This window comes from Eurytemora carolleeae, unplaced genomic scaffold (genome assembly GCF_000591075.1).
Source record: "Eurytemora carolleeae unplaced genomic scaffold, Eaff_2.0 scaffold410, whole genome shotgun sequence".
Lineage (NCBI taxonomy): Eukaryota > Metazoa > Arthropoda > Copepoda > Calanoida > Temoridae > Eurytemora > Eurytemora carolleeae.
In genome coordinates, this window is record NW_019396348.1 from 19,201 (window position 1) to 39,462 (window position 20,262).

General features: G+C 31.9%; 1 long non-coding RNA gene across 1 annotated transcript; it reads left to right on the forward strand.

Moving 5' to 3' along the window:
- Window positions 1–1,099: 1,099 nt before the first annotated feature.
- Window positions 1,100–11,546, forward strand: LOC111701462 (uncharacterized). The gene is made up of 5 exons (XR_002765196.1): window positions 1,100–1,312; window positions 4,973–5,042; window positions 8,506–8,608; window positions 10,256–10,313; window positions 11,433–11,546. It is a non-coding gene; the product is annotated as an uncharacterized LOC111701462 (long non-coding RNA).
- The last annotated feature ends 8,716 nt before the right edge of the window (window positions 11,547–20,262 follow it).

The following is a 20,262-nucleotide window of genomic DNA, read 5'->3' on the forward strand; positions in this document are numbered from 1 at the left end:
TAAATCGCCCCTAGATCTACTGAGTTTAGATTGCCCCTAGATCTTCTGAGTTTAGATTGCCCCTAGATCTGCTGAGTTTAGATTGCCCCTAGATCTGCTAAGTATAGATTGCCCCTAGATCTGCTGAGTTTAGATTGCCCCTAGATCTGCTAAGTTTAGATTGCCCCTAGATCTGCTGAGTTTAGATTGCCCCTAGATCTGCTGAGTTTAGATTGCCCCTAGATCTGCTAAGTTTAAATTGCCCCTAGATCTGAGTTTAGATTGCCCCTAGATCTGTTGAGTTTAGATTGCCCCTAGATCTGCTGAGTTTAGATTGCCCATAGATCTGCTGAGTTTAGATTGCCCCTAGATCTGCTAAGTTTAAATTGCCCCTAGATCTGCTGAGTTTAGATTGCCCCTAGATCTGTTGAGTTTAGATTGCCCCTAGATCTGATGAGTTTAGATTGCCCCTAGAACTGCTGATTTTAAGGGCAAATCGGTCAAGGGTTTCATGAGTTATGATCAGACATACAAACATAACAAACATAGATTACTACTTTGAATATGTTAATACATATTAACCTATAGCATAGAAAAAGTACATTTTGTAAAGTACTAAATCCAATACCAATAATTAATTAGTCTTTCAACTAATTTGGCCTATATTCCTTACTTGTCCTACATCTTTTTTTGTCCTGCTTTTTATTAGTCCAACTTCGCATTTGTCCTTCCTACGCCTAATTATCTCACACCTAATTTATCCTTCACCTCACTAAATTAAACCCACACGTAATTTACCCTATTTATAAACTGTCTTTCACCTAATTAGTCCTACACCTATTTAGTCATAAACCTCATTTGTCCTACACCTAATTAGTAATATGACCTAATTAGTCATAAACCTTATTTGTCCTACACCTAATTAGTTATATCACCTAATTAGTCATAAACCTCATTTGTCCAACACCTAAATAGTCATATCACCTAATTTTAGTCATAAACCTCATTTATCCACCATTGGGGGATCTTTTCGTTTATTTTTTATATTTTAATATCACCTCATTGTTTCCAACACCTGATTAGTCCTGTATACATATACATGGGTCCTGGATCATTATAAAATGCCTTTTTTATTTTCAGAAAGTATGTTTAAGAATGCTTAGTCTTGTGAATAAGACGGAACTTCATCCATTCTATTTTAATGAATGTTATTCTAACAACATGAGCTTAAATGTGTTTATATAGTAGGCTGTATATATATACTGATATATATACTGATAATATATATTTCAAATTCCAAATCTATCTCTACTCTGCGAACACCCCAATTCAGGTAAGCAGCAATAAAAGGGATATATTTAAAGTTTAACTCTATATTTTAAACCTTTAAACTTTAACTTTAAAAAGAACGAAGGGGGTTAGAATCTAAGTATATTGACTGTTATGCAGAGTTAACCACAGTCGACATAAAACTTAAAATATGACGATTGCAAGGTTAGTTTTCTGCCTTGTATATTGTATTTTAATAGCCTATTTAGTGACCTGGCAATGAAGAACAGTATAAAATCTGTACAGTTGTCTCTAAAGTCCGATCCTTTGTGGGTAACCCTGTACATAAAAGTCCTTAGAATAATTAGGTATGAATGAATTGACACAAAATATTCCTATAAGGTTAAGTCACATTTTATTTCCAAGTAAAAAATCAAAGCAACATAGTACAGACCCGAGACTTAAAAACATGTGCAAAAATGATTCATTATAATTTGCTAAAATCTTTTCTATTTCCATTTCAATATTCTACAAATAACTTTAAAATTGTCGAGAAACTTCTTAAACTGTATATAAAAAGCCAAGCAGCGTTTCCCCCTTACATTCCTATTTAAGTATTTAAATTCTTGAAATTATAATTTTCTCTTTGAGAAAAAATGCTTAACAGCTTTAAAGCTTTAACAAAGGAACTGAGTTTTTGTCACAAACTCAGATTTTCTAAACCCAATATCTGCAACTGGATAGTGCAAAACTTTGATATTTCAAACTCAAATTACTTGATCTACCAGAATTCATAGTTTGAAATATCTAAGGTCTACGACATAATAAAGAAATTACCGTGTTTAAAATTTGTATGGTTAGTTTATTATTTGCTTTAATATCCAGGACCATACTTTATTTTAGCAGTTTAATATTTACATTTTGTAAAGTTCTGTCAACTTATCCTTTTATTTAAGGTTAGACCCTTTTAATAATGAATTCACACAATACCTATTAAACTATCTTAAAAGCACAAAAAAAGCTGATTCTAAAAATAGATTAATTTTCTTAAAATATTTATGTTCAAATTTAAAATGAGTGTCTTCCTATTTTTTTAGGATGACTCATATTTTATTGCAATAAAAAAGATCTAGATATTCTAAAAAACTATATTGATTTCAATCTAATGTAGGTAGGGATGGGCAGTTTTTCCTGTTTTTTGAAAAATGACTAATTAATCGTTTATTTAACAATGAAACCAAATGAAAATGTAAAGATCGCTTTTAAAACGTATACTACAGGTTATCAAAAATAGTTTCAACATGAAGTAAAGTTAGTTTAAAAAAAAGTCTTAAATATCTAAAAAAAAAAACCTAAAACTATCGTATAGTTTCAACATGAAGTATAGTTTGTTTAAAAAAAGACTTAAATATTTAAAAAAAACCTAAAACTATCGTATAGTTCCAACATGAAGTATAGTTAGTTTAAAAAAAAGACTTAAATATTTTTTTTTAAAAACCTAAAACTATCGTATAGTTTCAACATGAAGTATAGTTTGTTTTAAAAAAAAGTTTTTAATATTATAAAAAACTAAAAACTATTGTTTCATTATACTTTTTGAAAACGACGTCCATCCGTCGATATGGAACATCCGGGCCTTTACGGTGGTTTATATCAATATAATGATGGTTTATATCAATATAATGATGGTTTATATCAATATAATGATGACAACTTTCGATGTCAATTTTGACTTAAATTAAGCTTTAAACAGTATAAAATACACAAAACAGGGAAATAAAGAGACGCTGACAATTAATAAAAAAGCTTCTCCTTATTTCCTTGTCAGCTTGTAATTCAAAAAAAGCTTGTTAACAATTAAAACTTAAATAAAAAAAGTCGTCTTCATTATATTGATATAATTTCCTACTACGTACTAAAATTATAAATTTTAATGTAAAAAATTTAAAATTTCCCTAAACTTGTTTTCCTAAGCAGTTGGGGAAGCACACCCCCTACTGTTGTTGAAAACAACTTTACAGCGTTATTAACTTTTAAATTCATATTCTTAAACAATGTTTCACTAAACTAGGGAAAGTTCAAGATACGTTTTGATAATATAGCTTAAACTAAAAATGGAATTTTTTGCATTCAGGACATTTTCAGTCAGTAGCACTAAGCACCAACTGAAAGTCTAAATTAAAACCTTAAGTAAATCTTAATTTGTTTAGAACTTTGATATACAAACTTTAGGAACAGAGATATTTTTAAGATGTTGTCATACAATTTACAAATAATCAAAAAATTCATTTTATAGTATACAAAAATAATACATGATAAGAAAATATCAAAATCCTGAAAATTAATTTCTTTTAAACAAAACAGCCCTCTTTGAAAAAGAATACTTTGTATTGCTTCTAGATATATTTAAAAGTTTCCAAGCCACAAAAGAATTTGAAGAAAATGCTTCTAATTGTATTTTGTTTCACTTGTACTGACACATTCACATCAATTCACATCAATTTAATCAGCCAACTAGAATACAATTTAGGTTGTACAGTACGAAACTGCAGAGCCCAAAATTTAAAAGAGTATCGTTGAACGAAACTCTCGAGTTTCCTTTTTGGTGTCTTAACATTTTGTAGATTTTGATTTAAGAGATTCGAAAAAAATGGAGAATATGAAAAAACTAAATAAAAAAATGTTTCATAACAAAAATATTGATATCCACAAAACTGTACGGTATGGTGAGCGGGGGAAGGCAGGGGGCCATGAGCCACCACTATTTCCCCTTCCGTGCCACATATTAGTTTTTTTCTCTTCGGGCAGCCATGAGCCACCACTATTTCCCCTTCAGGACCACCACATTTAACTCTTCCGGGCAAAACTACTTTTTTAAATGGTATATTTAGGGCCTTTAAAGTGTGATTTTTAAAAATCTAGCCGCGTCACGCAAAAAAGCACAACTCAAACCATTTTTTCAATTCTATTTAAGATTAATACATTGTGTGTTGAATTCTTAAACTGTTTTACAATTAAATTTTTGACAAATTTGACGAGTATTGCATCTTGAAAAGTCTAATGATTATTGGTTAATCAGTGATTTTAAGATGGATTTAGTATATGAGTCACTAATTGAATAATCATTAGCCTTTGTGATATTTCAAGATGCAATAACCAGTCAAATTTGTCAAAAATTTCATTGTAAAACAGTTTAAGAATTCAAAAAAAGTAGTTTTTCCCGAAAGTGTCAAATGTGGTGGTACGGAAGGGTAAATAGTGGTGGCTCATGGCTGCAGGAAGAGAAAAAAGCAAATATGTGGCACAGAAGAGGAAATAGTGGTGGCTCATGGCCACCTGCCTTCCCCCGCTCGAATGGTAAGGTGTTTGGGTGGGGGAGGTATTTTTGAGGTATGGTTCAATAAATGCTAGTTGGACAACGTACAGTATTTTACAATTGTATTAGTTTGCGTACTGCAGGGTTAAAGGTTAATTAGATCATTATCTATCTTCTATTCATATACTTTCCTTGCCTGAGTGTTTGTGTATCTGTTTGTATATTTGTGTATCTGTTTGTGTATTTGTATGTCTTGGTGTTTGTCCGTTTGTATCCAATAAACTTCAAAACGGTTGAACAGATCGGGCCCAAATTTTGTGTGGGAATTCACATGACCCAAGGGAAGGTTTATGAATAATCAGATTTTTCAAAAAATGCATGAAGTTGGTTGATTTATTCTGTTTTCAGGCAGGATGTTTAGTGCCACCACAGCTGGAACCCATGCAACTTTTCATTACCTTCGACCAGACCAACATAGGTCAGTTTATTTATGCTGCTTTCTAATACCTTCGACCAGAACAACATAGGTCAGATTATATATGCTACTTTTCACTACTTTAGACCAGACCAACATAGGTCAGATTATATATGCTGCTTTTTAATACCTTAGACCAGACCAACATAGGTCAGATTATATATGCTGCTTTTTAATACCTTCGACCAGACCAACATAGGTCAGATTATATATGCTGCTTTTTAATACCTTAGACCAGACCAACATAGGTCAGTTTATATATGCTATTTTTCTCTACCTTCAACAAGATCAGAAAAGTTCAGTTTACTTTTCACTACCTTTGGCTAGACCAACATAGGTCAGTTTATTAATGCTACTTTTTACTACTTTCAGCCATACCAATATAGTTCAGTTTATATATGCTACTTTTTACTATCTTTCAGCCTGATCAATATAGGTCAGTTTATATATGCTAAAACTTATTACTAATTTGGCCTTGTCAATATAGGTCAGTTTATATAATGCTACTTTTAAATACCTTTAAACAGTCTAACAAAGGTTAATTTATAATTGCTACTTTCTCTTCTTAGGAACAGTATGTAATAAGAAGTAATAAGCAAAATTCTCATAGATTTTTGAGCGAAAGCAGTAGCGAGGGCTGGGCACGTTCCGACTATTTTAAAATTGTTCCAGAATGAGGGGCTGCTAGATCGTTCCGGTCTCGTTTATTCTTTTTCAAATCATTCCATCCACGTTCTGGTCCGTTCTTTTTTCGTGTTCTTTACAGTCAATGCACGGTCCATCCCGTTCCATTTCCTTCTTGGTGTTTTTACAGTCGAAAGCGGTTCCATCCCAAGTGTCAATAAATTATTTATGTAATTTTCTTAAGTGGACTCATCAGAAACTCCCTCTCAAAACTGTGGTGTGAATAATAGAGATGGGGTGAATAATAGAGATGGAAACGTTTCTTAAAAAATATCTATTTTTATTACATAAATAATGAGATCAAATCAAAATCTACACTGAAGACAGAATTGATTAATGCTTTTTTTATTGAAACTTTTTTAGTTAAGGGCAAAAGTGAGATTTTTATACGATGTAGTTATGCTTAAATGTGTAATTTCAAGCGACCCTCAATTTATAGAGTGGCATGTCCGATGTTTCTGAAGCAATTTAAATGCTCGAGTCACTTTTGCAGAATAACCACAAATGAAAATAATCATCTTTCAAAATAGGAAACATGGATATTTAATGCAATACTTGATCAGACAAAGCTTACAGGGGTATTGTTGTGAATCAGAATTGAAATTATATCTGCAGTCACTTTAAACCTCTCAATTGATTTTACACTAATTAAACTGCTTTTAAAGGGAGTGGCCGGCTATGTCAGGTAATTGAACTGAGTATGTAGTGTTGTCGACAACTTCTTTAGGATTCATTTGAGACATATTTCACTTTTTAAAGATCTGTAAATCCTGAATTTGAGCACAAATTCGACGTTCAAAACTCCTGATTTGGGGGTGGATACGCTTTCAGAATTATTAAATAACGACAACGAAAAATAAAGTAAAAATTATACAGTAATCTAATTAGATGGCTAGGAACATATTTCACAAAAGAAATTTGTCAATAAATCAATGCTAAAATCGATTATTTCGTTTTCATTATTATATTGAATGTCTAATTTTCTTTGAATTTATTCGCAGATTTCTTCAAATTCTTTAAATGTCGTCTTTTCAATAATAGTTATAGAAAATCTGCGAACATCTTTGTGAATAACGAGAAACTAGAACAATGAGATAATAGAAACTAATAGTTGAGCAAGATTACTTATTTTCAATGATAAGATTAATTTTTATTTTCTCAAAATGTTCCTAAACATGACATCTGTAGTTTATTGTAGAATATTTTTACATTTTATGTCGTCGTTAATTAATAATTTAAAAAAACTAATTCTGAAAGCGTATCCACCCCCAAATCAGGAGTTTTGAACGTTGAATTTGCGCTCAAACTCAGGATTTACAGACTTTTAAAAAGTGAAATATGTCTCAAATGAATCCTAAAGAAGTTTTCCACAACACTGCGTCCTCAGTTCAACTATGTACCTTACATAGTCGGTCACTCCCTTTAAGGTTTGGGAACTTAGAAGAAATGAAAAAAGAAATTTATAAAATGATTTTGAAAAAAATGTAGAGTTTTTTTTTAATAATCTTCAGATGTAATATTAAATTAGCCCCCCCCCCTCCACGCGTAGGGGGGCCCGTGCACCCAGGCTCCGTTCCTAGCGACAAGAAGGCGTTCCTCATTTTAACGTTCTTTTCAACCAATTTCCGTTCGTTCCACATTCGTTTTTTTAATAATCGTTCCAATATCTTAAAGAATGGCGTCGTATGTGTTAGCTCTTTTTTTCGTAACGACGGGATCGTTCTTGATAATAGTTCGTTGTCGTGAAATAACGATCGTTCCCCAGGAACGACGCACAGCCCTATTTACAACCTTTTGAAAACGGTGAAATGCCACAAAGCCTTTGTATCTATATGTTAGAGTCATTATCTGAATTTAAAAGTTTAGTTTTTTGTAATGATTATTGATTTAATGAAGAAGAAATTATGGTTCAAGCTTTTATCTGAGTAACATTCATCTACACATTTTTAGAAGTAATTTAGACAGTTAATAGTTTTCTTCTAGGACACTTCAAATCCTTTCTTTTAGTGTATTTTCTTGAATTCAGAGATATAAAGCTACAGAAGGGGGGGGATTAATCTTAATTAGTGTTGTACAAATCTACAGTGATAACCATGAAACTGTAGATTAGAAAGACGACATTAATGTAATTCTGAAGTACATTTGATGCTGTTACAAAGATAATTGTTTTACTACAGTGAAACCCTTAATAACGAATACATCGAAAGAATTCATCAAATGTCGTATTCTTCACTTTCTGATAATGGAATGTTGCAGATATTTAGTTTTTTAATTAAATAATTATATGGAACTCTTTAAAATGTTCCTGCATATTTATGGCTATTTTTTTATTTTCGCAAATACTGAAATTTATATCATATAGTATACAACTCATTGAAAAATTGTCAAGACGACATTGATAAATTCTTCCGATGTATTCGTTATTAAGGGTTTCCCTGTAGTAAGTTATTTAATCACTTTTGGGTGAAATGGGTGTGTTTACACAGTGCACAACATAATCGACGTGCCTTATGTTCATTGGCCTGTTTAAAGTAATGACTTGAGTCTAAAGTCGTCTTCCTATTCCAGAATGTTCTGGATATCACTGTCATTTAAAATGTGACTAATAAAAAGTACATGTATGCTTTATATATTCATAATAGGATAATACTAAATTCGAAACATTTAGGGAGGGAGGAGGCATGAAGAAGTTTGGAAGTAAACATAGTTTACATGAAATGTTTAGGGAGGGAGGAGGCATGAAGAAGTATGAAAGTAAACATAGTTTACATGAAATGTTTAGGGAGGGGGGAGGCATGAAGAAGTATGGAAGTAAACATAGTTTACATGAAATGGAAAAATACGATGTCAATCATCATCATCACCATCATCATCATCATTCAAAGGTAATGATGATCCTCCATAATAGTAACAAAAGATATCAATTAATTAAGCATCGGGTTCAGAAATGTTTCCTCAACCAACTAAAAAATCCGTTAATTTTGTAAATGTTAACGAAGAAAATAAAAACGAAAAACGGTCTGTTTTTAAGAAAAACTATCGTTTTTAAAAAAAGGTTTTTATTTTTTAAAACGATACTTTTTTATTTTAAAACGAAAAACTATCATTTTTGAAAACGACCATTTTAAAAAAGCTATAGCTTTTAAAAACTAACGTTTTTAAAAAATATCGTGTCGATTTCATTTTTTCTTCGTCATTTTATAAACGATCGTTTTTCAAAAAAGTGAAAACGATCCAACCCTTTTCATCGTGAATTATTATGGTTAAAATTGCAATACATATATACACAGATAAAGGTTTTGATTTTACTTTGCAATGATTGACTCTCGACTTTTTAACCCAAAAATAGATCATTAGTCACAAAGAAAAGACGTTTATTGAACATAAAAAAATATCTTCCATAATTTAGATCGTTTACGAACGGCAATATGATTAAGATCTGAAAAAAACGAACAGCTTCTTGATGAGCTGTCTGTTTCGCTAATTTATCTTAAGAACAATTTTAAAAAGTTTGAAGGTATCTTGTCCCACTCATTTAACCCTATCTTTGCTAGGGTACTTGAAAACCAGGATATGCTGGGGGGGGGGGGTCAATTTGACCCCCCCTCTAAATCCCATGTTTGATGTCCAAATATGACAAATGATACATCATCGGAAAGCACTTGTGCTCTACTTTTAGAATCTGCAAAAAACTTGCAAATTTGCAAAAATTGAATTTTTTATCGCAAAATCCAGTCATATTGTAAAAATGTTTGCAAACAAAATTTGTCCAAAAAATAAAAATTATACATTTTTGAAAAGCCCTTGACCATGCCATTTTAAATATGCAAAAATTTTTGCAAAAATTTTAAATAACCTGATTTTTAATCAAGAAAAACTAAAAAAGTGCAAATTTCCTGTGACAGGTTATTTGCAAAAAATTTTCAATTTTTTTCGCATAACTTGTGCAATTCGTTTCCTTATGTCAAAGGCTTTCCAAAAAGCTAAATTTTATCAAAATCTGAAAAGCGGAAGTGGGTCAAAACAAAGATTTAGTTTGTTACAGGAAAAAGCAGTCATGTAGGCAGTGTGCCTGAGGACTCAGGCAGTTAGTATTAAAGCCCGGTTTTAGGCCTAAAGGGAGGGCTTTGCGTATTTAGGAAAAGTCAGACAATTTCAACAGCCTCAGACCAATACTTTTTGAGTTATTTAAAAAAAACTAAAGGGGGGCGGTCAAATTGACCCACCCCCAACAGGAATAGGGTTAAAGGTATTTCTTTCTGAAGTTCTTTTATCTGACATTTATAATTCTTGACTAGCAATGACTAACTTAATCATCAATACTTTGACGTCATTTCAAATAAACCTCTATTTATATAGCGGTTTTTTTTAAATTCACAACAGTACCCATTATACTCGTGTCTTATTATCTACAGCGGAGAATTATATTTTTCTTACGAACAACAGTTTTCACTTCTACATTTTCTTTAATTGCCTAGCAGATGGATGATAACTTCGTCGCCATTGCACTTACTCGTTTTATATATTTTTAGACTGATTTGCGAGATAGAGTTCATCTGGATTTAGAAGGGAAACCATGTGAAAATACTGGTAATTTCAAAACTATATTAAAAAATTATTAATGTGTTCAAAAATCAGCCCCCCCCCCCCCCCCCNCCCCCCCCCCCTCCCGAATTTATTGCTAACTACAGGATGAGCCTAAAAAAATTTAATATTGAATTCTTGCATATAATTAATAAACCAATTTTTGGTATTCTCATTTTTGACAAATATGTATGAATTTTTTGATTTATGCCACCCGACCTAATTTAAACAAAATAGAAATGCAACATTTTTTTACTTGTGTTACAACTTTCTAAGTGTTAGCCTTAAGGTAACATACATATTTACACGCAATTATATATATTCTGCGGCCCTGTTTCATTTATATGATGATAAATGACGATTTGCTTCAAAATTTACGGAAGTGTTTATTTTTGAACTGTTTAATGTTATTCGTATTTAGAATCTAGAATAAACATATTATATAATTTATTTGTTTGTTTGTTTGTTTGTATACAATAAACGTCGAAATTTTTTTGTGAGACCTCAAATGACCCCATCCGATTTTTTTAATCCACGAAAAAATCGAAAAATCCGCGAAATCTTTTTTATTGTTTGATCGTTTAAGAAGAGAATTTGCCGCAGATAGAGCAATGATTAAAAGTTAAAATCGAACATGCATGGAAGCCAATTGTAGTAGTTTAGTATACATTAACAGAGTGTTTCTTTAAACTGTTTTAATTAAGTTTCAAGTATAATTGCCCATAAATATGCAAGGCACTAAGAGTCAACAGGTTTAAAGGCACTATTTTAGTTTAGGATTTCAAACTTTTTTTTGAGATAATCTACCTTTTTAAGTCGCTGAAGCTGAAGGGGTAACCTTGATTTACCACAGCCTACGCGTATCCCTTTTCTCTGGTTTCCGAAGGGGTGGGAAAGCACTTGCCCCTTGATATTGACAAAAGAAAATGTACAGGGAAAACACTGTTTAATTGTAAATATGTCGGGATTTCTATATATTTAAGAACATGCCTAACTTTTAAAATGTATATTTTATAAAATAGTTTTTATATAGAAATTGGCAAACATCTCAGATTTTTTCGCGAGACCAATTTGACTTTAAATATGAAAGGGTAGTTGAAAATATCAATTATTTTGTATTTCTAGGTTGCTCTCTGAGTAGATTGAAGCCCTACTGTCTGATGGGAGTTTTTATTTCCATTATTATTGGATTCATTGTTCTCATTGTGTTCGTTAGCATGGGAGGACTACAAACCTAGTATTAGGGAGGATAATTATCATAATTATTATTTTTTATTATTATTAATATTATTATTATTATTATTATTATTATTATTATTATTATTATTATTATTATTATTATTAACAATTATTACTAAATATTCTCAATAAAAACTGATTGTCCTCTTTTAGGTATCTCTTTTTTTTTCTTTTTTTTGCTTCATTTTAGTGGTGAAAATTAATTCTCTTTGAATGATGAATTATTGAACTTTGGATAAAGTCTTCACGTGGAAAATGAGAATTGCTTACGCACAAGTTGATGGTTCAAAACCTTTGATAACAACATACAGAAGAATTCTACTTATAATCAGCAAAATCTTAAAATTTTGATAATTGTATTTTTTTATCTGTCATCATATATTTAAAAAAATGACCGTAAAGAAAATTATTATCTTAGATTTTTCAAATTCTAAACCTCAAATTTTTCTCTCAAAATTTACATTTTGCGGAAAGTCAAAAACGTGTTTTTCTTGCTTTAGATATTTCTCGCTTTGCAAATTATATAATCTCTGCTTAAATTAAATAACGTTTAAAAAATGTTAGGCAGAAAATGTCGAATTTGCATAACTAATTCATGTTTAATGACACGTGCAACTAAAACTTAATTTAAAATGTTTAAATGTATGGGAGATTGCTTGGGGGGGGGGGGGTAGGGGGGGAATGGTTTTTATTTAAACTTCTTTTTCATCTTTCAGCAATGTCGGTAGCAGTAGAGGCAGGCGATTTATAAATTCAATATATGTATACTTTACATGGTGTGCATGGACAGGAAATATATAATAGTACAGGAACTGTTTGTATAATTTCAATATGTACACTTTACATGGTGTACATGGACAGGAAATATATTATAGTACAGAAACTGTTTGTATAATTTCAATATGTGTATACTTTACATGGTGTACATGGGCAGGAAATATATTATAGTAAAGGAACTGTATGTATAATATCAAAATGTACACTTTACATGGTGTACATGGGCAGGAAATATATTATAGTAAAGGAACTGTATGTATAATATCAAAATGTACACTTTACATGGTGTACATGGGCAGGAAATATATTATAGTAAAGGAACTGTATGTATAATATCAATATATGTACACTTTACATGGTGTACATGAGCAGAAAATATATTATAGTAAAGGGACTGTTTGAATAATTTCAATATGTGTATACTTTACGTGGTGTACATGGACAGGAAATATATTATAGTACAGAAACTGTTTGTATAATTTCAATATGGACACTTTACATGGTGTACATGGGCAGGAAATATATTACAGTAAAGGGACTGTTTGTATAATTTCAATATGTACACTTTAAATGGTGTACATGGGCAGAAAATATATTATAGTAAAGGAACTGTTTGTATTATTTTAATATATGTATACTTCACGTGGTGTACATGGGCAGGAAATATATTATAGTAAAGGTACTGTTTGTATAATTTCAATATGTGTATACTTTACATTGTGTTACATGGACAGGAAATAAATTATAGTAAAGGGACTGTTTGTATAATTTTAATATGTGTATACTTTACATGGTGTACATGGACAGGAAATATATTATAGTAAAGGGACTGTTTGTATAATTTCAATATGTACACTTTACATGGTGTACATGGGCAGGAAATATATTACAGTAAAGGGACTGTTTGTATATTAGAAGTATCCCTCTATTTGACAAGTTCAGTGTCTAATTCACATAGTATCTTTGAATGCTTTTTATGATCAAGACAGAATGAGATATCAAAGATATCTCTTGAATAAATTGGTTATTTTCAATTTTAGTTCCTGTTTACAATGACGTGCGGGTTTCTTGCTGTAGAAACTTTAAAGATCATTTCAGAATTAAACACTTTTCAAGCTAGAAAAACGAGAATATCTTCAATTTTATTGATCAGATAAAAGTTTTAGAGGTCGGTATTGCTGTGAATATGACAGGTCCCTCTTTCGATGGAGAGTTGCTTTAATTTATGGAAAAGTCCCTTTAAGTCAAATTAAGTCCCATTAAGTCTCTTTAAGTCCCTTTTAATCCCTTTAAGTTCCTTTAAGTCCCTTTAAGTCTTTTTAAGTCCCTTTAAGAATAAGGAAAAAAAGGGAAGAGGAGGGGCTTAAAAAAACATTTTGATTAATTTAAAAAACAAATTATTTTAACGATTAGTATTTGTCCTCGCTTTCCAAATGCTTACGCTATAGCTTTCAATACAATACGTTATGTTAAATAAAAATTCCAATTTTTTCAACTGCTAGAAAAATATAATCTTGAAATTTTTTTTTGATTTCTCAGAACCAGTTTGGGTTTTTAAAATTCCTATTTTTGGATCGATGTTTTAAAATAATATGAGAAAAAATTTTTTGTGTCATTTTATAAGTTATTTATTTATGTATTTACATGTAGTTTATGTGCTTGTACACAACGTTATAAATTGTAAACTCGCTTTCCATTCTACAATATTTCTACGTCATTAGTCAGGATTCAAATTCATAATTGTTAGAAAAGTATAAATTGAGCTTTCACTTTAAAGAGACTGTTTTCGTTTTTTCAAGTCACCACTTGTTTCTAAAGAGGCATGTCTGATAAATGTAGAATGATATATCTTTGTTTGTGCTTTTGAAAACTAACTATTTTAGATCGTGGTTTTTCTACAAAAGTGACATGCGCTTTTTTCAAGGATACCATTGTGAATCTGGCAAACCCATTTTTTCAAGGATCACTTGACACCTCACTCTGAAAGTTGCATGATCCGAGCCGGCAAAACATGGATTCAGTTCTACTATCCAGTCTGGACTACCCAGTGTAAAGTTGGCCAAGCACGTTTTATGCAACCAACACAGTGTTGAAATTACAACGTCATTTCCTTTAAAAAAAATTAAATAAAATCATCTTTGAGAAATTATATTTGATTGCAACACTTTTTTACCATTTCTATTTTGTAAGTTTATTGTTTTACAACGTTTTCATCAGATTTTGTTCTCTTATGCGTTGCTATTTTTTCAGAAGTCCGAAAATTTAGATTGTTTTTTTTTGAGTCTGATGCAAGGAATTTCCACAAACTCTGATTTTCCCAATATCTTCGCAACAGATCAAAGGTTTAAACCATGAGCTGGTTGTAAAGATATAGGGTTTGGAATATTTGAGTTTGTGGCAAAGACTAAACTTTGTATTGATTAAAGATATTGTTAAAATAAAAATTGTAAAATCTCAAATTGCATGAACCGTGCTAAGTTCTCCTAAAAATTTACTTAATTATATTATTTCCAATGATTTAAAAAAAATATTTCAGTTAAGATATAAACTTTTTTTGTAATACTTTTTATTCCTTTGAGAAACACATAAATTGCATTTATGAAATAAAAAACTAATATTGGATAAACTTTTTGTCTATACGTAACAACTGTTGAAAATAAATGTTAAATGTTTTTTTTTGGAAGAAGAGATTATAAAGTTTCATGTTCATTGTTCTAAATTAAGAATCACAAGGGTGGGTAGTTAACGATCGTAAAAGAAGGGTCGTCGTTAACGAAACAACGAGTTTTATAAAAGCTATAAATTTTAAGTAACGATGTTTTTCCAAAAACGATCGTTTAGTTTTCGATTTTTCGTCGTCTTTTCATAACGAAACGATTGTTTTCAAAATGAAAACGTTAACATCCCTAGGTCAGATCCTTTCGGGTCGGCACGCCTCTTAAAGGTTTCTGTAATAATGAAGTGAGACAAAAACTATATATTTTGTCTGACTTTATTTAACAAATCACGTTTTTGCAAAAATTAATTTTTTTGGTCTAGGTTACATTTTGTTTCTTCATGATATATAAAAAATGGGTATAAAACGTTCGTCTTGAACCACTGAATTCAAAAATGTTAAAATCGTAAAAATCAGAATTATAATGTGAACGAATTACAGACAAAAAACTGATTGAATAATGGACAGGAATTGAGTATTTGCCACAAACTTAAATTTGCTAGTTCCCCTATCTTTGTAGCCTAATACAATAAACATTTTACATTTCAAACTTTGATTAGCCTCCCTTTGTGATCTATCATTTTTTGCAATATTGGTAATAAAATTCAAGATTTTTTTTCTAAATGTCTTATTTCTTCTGCTTCAACCAATCACGAACGCTCAAACTTCTTCATTTAAACAAAATATATTTCTTAACTTGTTACGAAAATGTCGATAAGATACAGAATACAGACACAAGGTTCATGTATTTTGGTAAGCCCTTGAAAAATAAATTTTACAACCTGAGTCACATGTTAACCCTTTTCCTGCTGGGGGGGGGGGGTCAATTTGACCCCCCCTGCAGTTTTTTTTAGATAAATCAAAAAGTATTGGTCTGAGGCTGTTGAACTTTTCTGACTTTTCTTAAATACCCATTGCCCTCCCATTAGGTCTAAAGCCGGACTTTTATACTAACTGTCTGAGTCCCAGGCACACTGCCTGAATGACTACTTTTTCCTGCTGCAAACTAAATCTTTGTTTTGACCCACTTTCAGTTGTAAGATTTTAATAAATTTTAGCTTTTTTGAAAACCAATTACATATGGAAACGGATTGCACAAGTTTTGCAAAGAAATTTTTGCAAATTATTATCAAACAGCGCCCCGGGTCCGGATGGGATTACGCCAAGATTCTGATATATTGTCCCTTCCTCTGTCCATCTAAAGACTGGAAGGACGCAAATGTAACTCCTATCTTTAAAAAAAAGGTGCGAAAAGTAGCACAGATAATTATCGACCCATTTCTTTAACCTCGGTTAACGTATAAAATCACGGAGTGTATCATGAGGGACGAAATGGTTGAACATCTGTTAGAAAACAAACTTATCCAGAATTATCAACATGGTTTTATGCAAAAAAAAGTCCTGCACTACAAACTTATTGGAGTTTTTGGAGAATGTGACAGAAAACCTAGACAGAGGAGTTCATATGTAAAGGCACACAGTATCAATGGACGACTGCTCAAATGGATTGAAAATTGGTTAACTAACCGTTACCAACGCGTTGTACTTAATGGATCTTACTCAGAATGGTCCAAGGTTGAGTCAGGAGTTCCCCAAGGGTCGATTCTTGGACCCTCAGCCTTTGTCATTTTTATAAACGACCTAGATGATTGTATAAAGCAACTGACAATTGTAAACAAGTTTGCCGACGACACAAAACTAAGACATAAGATAGAGTCTGACCAAGACAGGGAAACACTTTAGAGTTGTATAGACAATCTATTAATTTGGGTAGAAGACTGGTGTATGGAGTTTAACGTTAAAAAATGCAAAGTTATGCATGTCGGTAGGAACAACCCAAATTGTGAATACATTATGGCAATGACAGTACTACAGACAGTAAAGCAAAGAAAGAGACATAGGATGGATGGTAAACCAAGACCTTAAACCCTCTCTGCAATGTGCAGAGGCCTCGAGGAGGGCATCTACACATCTTGGTCTAATAACCAGGACATTTCTTTACTGGGACAGATCCACTTTTTTGAGGTTATATACTCAATTTGTCCGCTGCCACTTAGAGTTTGCGGTCCTGGCATGGTCACCCTGGACTGGACAGGATATTGAAATATTAGAGAAAGTGCAGCGCAGGGCGGTCAACCTGATCACTGGTTTAAACGGCAGGGCCTATGAGGAAAAGCTTGATGAACTAGGTTTATTGTCACTGAAGGACAGACGAACCAAACTAGACCTAATCCAAACTTACAAAATTTTGAAGGGAATAGACAGAGTAGATCACGACACTTGGTTCAGTAAGGTTGGAGCTGATGCCACCAGGTTAACCAGGCACACAGCATATCATGACAATCTGATATCAAAAAGATCAAGATCAGATGTCAGGCAAAACTTTTTCTCAAATCGTGTTGTTCCTAAATGGAATAAACTTCCAGTAGAAGTTAAAGAGACAAGAACTTTAAACATATTTCGGACTCTGCTGGACTCTATTGACTGTAAACTGTGCAAGGAGTATTTGAGTATAGAGAGTACTGTGGAGCCCAACCAGGAAGACTGATCAATACTCCGTGATGATCCTAAAGACATCCTCGTCTATGTTCCTACCAGAGCTCTGAGGATAACTTTTCAAGTAACAAGTAAGTAGTTTTTTTAGTTACACATTAGGCTATTTAAAAATTTGCATAAATTTTTGCAAATTTGAAATGGCTTTTCAAAGATGCTTTTTATATCATTTTTGGACATTTTTTGCTATCATTTTTACTGCGTAACTGATTTTTGCTATTTTTTTTGCAGATTCTTAAAGTAGAGAATAAAAGCTTACCAATGATGTATCATTTGTCATATTTGGACATCAAACATGGGATTTAGGGGGGGGGGGTCAAATGGACCTCCCCAGCCTGGTTTTCAAGTACCCCAACCGGGATAGGATTAATATTTGTCAAAAGTACCTTAACCATTGAAGTTATAGTCCAATTTTGGTTAATGAGTTGGTCTGTAAAGATTGGGAAGGGACATGTATAACGCTCCCCTATCTCAACACTAAGGGCAAAATCATGAGGCACGTGGATTTAACGGTTCTGTCAATATTCCAGAAAGCTGTGACTTTCGATCACAATTTGAATCATTAAACATAATTTGTAAGCCTTTTTTATTAAATACTTTTTTGTTTGCATATACATTTTGAATGAAAATGGATAACAAATCCGTAAAGTAAATGATTGTTGAGTTGAAGACCTAAACACGTTTGATTTCAAATAGAAGAAACCGAATGCTGCTCACTCTGGTTAGTCCGGTGTGGGGGGATCATCCCCCCATCAATATTACAAACAATAGCCGAATCGGGAAAGGGTTCAAAAATATATATATTTTTAGAATTTTCATTGTTTATTTCAGACAAGATCTTAAATAGTTTGAATACCAATCTTTAAAGACGGGAAAAGTTAAAGTTAATATAATTATTTTCTGGACCTCTAAAGCCGTACTGTACAGAAAAAACAGTTTTTCATAAAATCCTTCTTGATTAAAAGTTGTACTGCGATAGCGTCAAAAATAAGAAAGTGAGGATCGGGGGGGGGGGGGGGGGGGGGTGGTAGTCGGCGAATACTCCACACCTCCCAGAATTATTTAGGTTGCTGTGTATTGATAAATATAACAACCTTAACCCCCCCCCCCCAAACGTACCACGACCCAATGTCAAACCAAACCAAACCAAACCAAATCACACCAAACCAAACCTAACAAAACCAAACTACTATTCTTAGACAGCTTTCTAATATTTCCCCTGTCTTAAAGTTCGAGGAATTATTTGGTGCTGGAAGTTTTCATTTACTAACCGGAGACATGGATCCAAAAAGCTATGTGACAAATTTGCATCGATTTTCAAGACGTGATTGACTTTAAAATGTCACTAAGTGCCCTGATCTTTGACTTTACCCAACGAGATTATAGCGTATAGAGTGGTTATGTACGCTAATCTTTTATTAACTGTATAGGCCATGAACTATACCGAGAGCGTACTGAATATTTGTTTATTATAAGGAGATTCTGACCTTACCTATAGTAAATCATTATAAGTAAACAGTTGTAAGTGTACAGTACAGATAACTGTGCACACAGGTAGAGAACTATCATCCCCCCTGACTTAACTTAATAAACTCAGGATTTTTTCTAGCCCGAGACATGGATGTTTTAGAAAAAAATGTACTTAAATTAGCACTAAGCTTAAGTTTTTAAGAATTAATTTTTTTTTAAATGAGTTATCAGAGTTGACTCACATTTATAAGTCAATGCATATCTGAAAGTTTTAACTTTGATAAATTTTTTTTTGTTAAGATTAAGGCAAAAAAGAAAATCAACCTTCCTTTGGCTTCTTTGTAGACTCTAATTTCTAAAACAGGGTGTGTCACATTATCTCCTATCAATCGTGGCATATTTCTAAATTGGGATTTACGAGAGTGAATAGCAAAATTAAGTAAAATTAAAAAAAATATGTAAAGCTAACTTAAAATTTGTATGAACAAAATGCAAAGTTTTATGTGTATTTTTGGTGTATTATGTGCACAGAGTAGCATAGAATTTAGTAGTTTAGTACTAAAGGGACTGTAAGCGCAAGTAATCCTTCAGGCAAAGATAGTATACTGCCCAATATACAACGCTACCCTTGCAACCTTAATCTGATCAAAGTTTTGGAAAATAAGGTCGTTTTCCTCTTTAGCAGAGAAACTGCAAATGGTACCCGTTAAGGGTACCCGTTTGAAATTTGACATCACCATTTTTGCATAGAGGGTCACAATAAGATAAATTTCATAAATACAGATTGGACTCCAATGAATAATTATAAGTGTAAAATTTTCTTCTTCCAATGGCAGCGGTCAGAACTTTAAAGTTTTATCTGTCACAAAACTATTGTATTATACTAAACTATTCCCAGATTTGTCCAAACATGTCAACAGATACACAAACAAATATACAAACAAATATATACACACAGATACACAAACAAATATACAAACAAATATATACACACAGATACACAAACAAATATACAAACAAATATATACATACAGATACACAAACAAATATACAAACAAATATATACACACAGATACACAAACAAATATACAAACAAATATATACATCAGATACATAAACAAATATACAAACAAATACATACACACAGATACACAAACAAATATACAAACAAATATATACACACAGATACACAAACAAACA